The sequence below is a fragment of the Triticum aestivum genome, chromosome 5B (genome assembly GCF_018294505.1).
Source record: "Triticum aestivum cultivar Chinese Spring chromosome 5B, IWGSC CS RefSeq v2.1, whole genome shotgun sequence".
NCBI classification, from domain to species: Eukaryota; Viridiplantae; Streptophyta; class Magnoliopsida; order Poales; family Poaceae; genus Triticum; species Triticum aestivum.
Genome location: NC_057807.1, coordinates 676,216,264 through 676,220,973, shown reverse-complemented (window position 1 = coordinate 676,220,973; position 4,710 = coordinate 676,216,264).

Here is a 4,710-nt window from a genome sequence, read left to right as displayed (position 1 = left end):
AGCCTGCTGTTGATAAAATGCGGAACGAGCTTTTGCCACGTCCCGCTCTTCCTCTAAGGCGTCCAAACTGTCCTGCCAATCCAGCTCGGCTTCTCTTTCTTCGTACATGCGCACGCGAGGTGAGTCATGAATTATATCGCAGGGCAGAACTGCCTCTGCGCCGTACACCATAAAAAATGGTGTGAATCCGGTAGTTCAGTTTGGCGTGGTCCGCAGCCCCCAGAGTACGGAGTCGAGCTCCTCTACCCAGTGTGTGTTAGATTCCTTGACGGACCGCACTAGTCTGGGTTTGATGCCGCTCATGATTAGACCATTTGCTCGCTCGACTTGACCGTTAGTTTGAGGGTGATAGACTGAAGCGTAGTCGAGCTTGATGCCCATGTTATTGCACCAGAGTTTAACCTCGTCGGCCGTGAAATTCGTGCTGTTATCAGTGATGATGCTCTGGGGGACGCCAAAACGGTGTACTACCCCGGATATGAAGTCTATTACAGGTCCGGATTCTGCCGTTTTAACCGGCTTGGCTTCAATCCATTTGGTGAATTTGTCCAGCATGACCAATAAGTATTTGTGCTTGTGGGTTCCCCCTTTAAGGGGTCCAACCATGTCAAGCCCCCAGACCGCGAACGGCCAGGTGATGGGTATAGTGTTGAGGGTGTGGGTGGCATGTGGCTCTGATTAGCAAAGAGCTGGCAACCAACGCATCGTTGGACTAAGTCCTGAGCATCTGCCCGGGCTGTTGGCGAGTAAAATCCTATACGGAAGGCCTTGCCTACAAGGGCCCGGGCTGCGGCGTGGTGCCCGCCGAGTCCAGCGTGAATTTCAGCCAGGAGATTTCGCCCCTCCTCTTTGGAGATACACCTTTGAAGGACTCCGATTGTGCTTTTCTTATAAAGTTCTCCCTCATGGACCTTGTAGGCTTTAGATCGCCGAACTATGCAGCGGGCCTCGTTTTGGTCTTCGGGAAGTTCCTGCCTAATTAAGTAGGCTAGGAATGGTTCCGTCCATGGGGCAATTACTGCCATTATTTCGTGGGCTGAAGGTGTTATTTCATTGGCTGCGCCGCCGATCGTGTCAGAATTGTCTGAGTTAGGTGATGCAGCTGGCTCCGGATTGTTATTTCCGGACTCCTCTTCCCATAATATGGATGGCTTAAAGAGCCGTTCCAGGAAGATGTTTGGAGGGATGGCGTCACGTTTTGCGCTGATGCATGCTAACACGTCTGCTGCCTGGTTATTATCCTGGGCTACATGATGGAATTCGAGTCCTTTGAATCGAGCTGACATTTTTAGGACGGCGTTGCGGTAAGCTGCCATTTTCGGATCTTTGGCGTCAGAGTCTCCATTTACTTGGGATATTGCGAGGTTTGTATCCCGGCGCACCTCTAGGCATTGAATGCACATGGATATTGCCATCCGGAGGCCGTGCAGAAGGGCCTCGTATTCGGCTGCGTTGTTGGAGTCCATGTACATGATTTGAAGTACGTATTGGACTGTGTCTCCAGTTGGGGACGTCAAGACGATGCCAGCCCCCAAGCCAGCCAACATTTTGGATCCGTCGAAATGCATGATCCAATTGGAGTACGCGCCGTACTCTTTAGGGAGTTCGGCTTCGGTCCATTCGGCGACGAAGTCAGCTAGGACTTGCGACTTTATAGCTCGCCGTGGTTTGTAGGTTATGTCAAATGGTAAGAGCTCAATGGCCCATTTTGCAATCCTGCCCGTTGCGTCGCGATTGTTTATAATATCGTTGAGAGGTACTCCGGAGGCCACCGTTATGGAACACTCTTGAAAGTAGTGTCGCAGCTTCCGGGATGCCATGAACACCGCATACACTATCTTTTGATAATGTGGGTACCGGGATTTGCATGGAGTTAGGACAGTGGATACGTAGTACACTGGTTTTTGAAGAGGGAATCTGTGCCCTTTAGTTTCTCGTTCGACAACGAGTACCGCGCTGACAACTTGATGTGTTGCTGCGATATATAATAACATAGGTTCGCCCAGGTTGGGCGCGGGTAGGACCAGATTTGTTGCCAGTATGGCCTTGATTTCTTCGAGTCCGGCCGTGGCGGCATCCGTCCATTCGAAGTGTTCGGTGCGCCGGAGGAGGCGATAGAGGGGCAGAGCCTTTTCTCCCAAACGGGAGATGAAGCGGCTACGCACCCAGTTAGTTTTTGTATTTGCTTGAGGTCTTTTGGGATATCCAATTGTGACAGAGCTCGGATCTTGGCGGGGTTTGCTACAATTCCTCTACCGGATACAATGAATCCCAAAAGCTTTCCGGCTGGTACTCCGAAGACACACTTTTCCGGGTTGAGCTTAATGTCATATGCTTGGAGGTTGTCAAATGTCACCCTCAAGTCGTCTACTAGAGTTTCGACGTGTTTGGTCTTGATGACCACATCGTCTACGTATGCCTCTACTGTTTTGCCTATCTGGGTAGCCAGACATGTCTGAATCATGCGCTGATATGTTGCGCCGGTGTTTTTGAGTCTGAAGGGCATTGTGTTGAAGCAGAATGGCCCATATGGAGTAATGAATGCCGTTGCGGCCTGGTCTTTTTCTGCCATCTTGATTTGATGGCATCCGGAGTATGCATCGAGGAAGCACAATGAATCGTGCCCTGCGGTAGCATCGATGATTTGGTCGATGCGAGGGAGAGGGAAAGTGTCGTTTGGATAGGCCTTGTTAAGGTCTTTGAAATCGACGCAGAGGCGCCAGGATTTGTCCTTTTTTGGTACCATTACCAGGTTAGCTAGCCAGTCTGGATGTTTGATATCTCTGATGAATCCGGCTTCTAAGAGTTTGGCTAGCTCCACTCCCATTGCCTGTCTTTTGGGTTCGGAAAATCGCCGAAGAGCTTGTTTGACTGGCTTGAATCCTTTTAGGATATTTAGGCTGTGCTCTGCCAGCCTGCGTGGGATTCCTGGCATGTCTGAAGGGTGCTAGGAAAAAATGTCCCAATTTTCTCGAAGGAATTCTCGTAGTGCGGCTTCTACATCAGGATTTAATTGTGCCCCAATGGATGCCGTCTTTGTGGGGTCCATTGGATGGACCTGAAATTTGACTATTTCGTCTGCTGGTTTAAAAGAGGTGGACTTGGACCTCTTATCGAGTATCACATCATCCCTATCCACCATGGAGTGCAGCACAGTTAATTCCTCTGCCGCTAGGGCTTCGGATAATGCCTCTAGGGCAAGTGCGGCTGTCTTATTTTCAGCGCGGAGTGCTGTATCTAGATCACTGGCGAGAGTGATTATTCCATTGGGTCCGGGCATTTTGAGCTTCATGTACCCGTAATGGGGTATATCTTGGAAGATGGTGAATGCCTCTCGCCCTAACAAAGCGTGATATCCGCTGCCGAATGGGGCCACTTGGAACGTGACCTCTTCGGACCTATAATTGTCCGGCGAGCCGAACACTACATCTAGTGTGATTTTTCCTGTGCAGCGTACTTCTCGACTAGGGATTATTTCCCTGAAGGTTGTGCTGCTTCGCTCAATGCGGCTCCAGTCAATTTCCATTTTTTGAAGGGTTTCCTCGTAGATGAGGTTTAATCTGCTGCCGCCATCCATGAGTACCTTGGTAAGACAAAAGCCGTCCACTATTGGACTGAGGACCAATGCGGCTGGTGCTCTAACTGTTCGGAATTTAGGTTCGTCGCTAGCATTGAAGGTGATAGCCGTGTCGCTCCATGGATTTGTTGTTGCTACTTGGTAGACTTCGGCAAGACTGCGGATTGTTCGTTTCCGCATATTATTTGATGCGAAAGTCTCGAAGACTGTTAATACCGTACTGGTGCTGCTGGGCTGGTTGCCTGGGGCTAAAAAGCCTTCGCCACTTTTGGCCACCTGCCGTAATATCCAACATGCTCGAAGGCTATGTGTCGGAGTGGCACCCTCCGTACTGTGGATTTTGCAGGGTCCGTTGAGCCATCCCTCCAGTATGGTTCTGTACCTTTTATGGGGTTTTTGCTTTTTGGTTTTTAACCCAGGTGCTTGAGTATGACGCACCCTTTTATTTTGAACTGGGGTTGTATTCAGGGCAGGATTGTCCGAAAACCTAGTTTCGGTTTTACAGGCACTTTCCATCGCGCAGTATTTTTGTACAATGGTCACTAGGTCGGCGAAGCGTGTAACTTCGCGACGACTGATGGCGTTTATGATTCCCTTGTCCGTGCAATTGTTGCAGAAGATTGAAATCGCGCTTTCTTCACAGCAGTCCTTTATCCTGTCCATAACCAGGAGGAATCTGGCCCACTAATGATGTACTGTTTCATCGGGCTCTTGCCGTATTTGAGATAGATCGCTTATGTTTGGGTGGGCGGGTGGAATCAAGTTCGGAACCCCGCCCAATCTGAGGCTCAAAGGCCAAGAAGCTTCCGGATTCGGAAGCTTGGTTTGCTGGACGCTTTCCAACGAATCTGGTCCGATGCCTGACTTTAGGTTCAGTATTTGATTAGCGTCCGTCCCTCCGCGGGAATCCGGCATGGAGGGATCGGGAATCCGGACATAGTTGGTTTTTAACATAGAAGAAGAGTCGCCGTATTGTTCCTCTACCACGACAACGTGGTGGGTTACCTGGGGAGAGTTAATTTCTCTCAGATCGGTTTTAAGCCCAATCTGATCATAGTCGGTAGCGACTCCCAGGGCGGCGATGCGATCCAAGAGCTCGTTTACGGAGGAGAGCTCAATCGGATCTAGCTGCT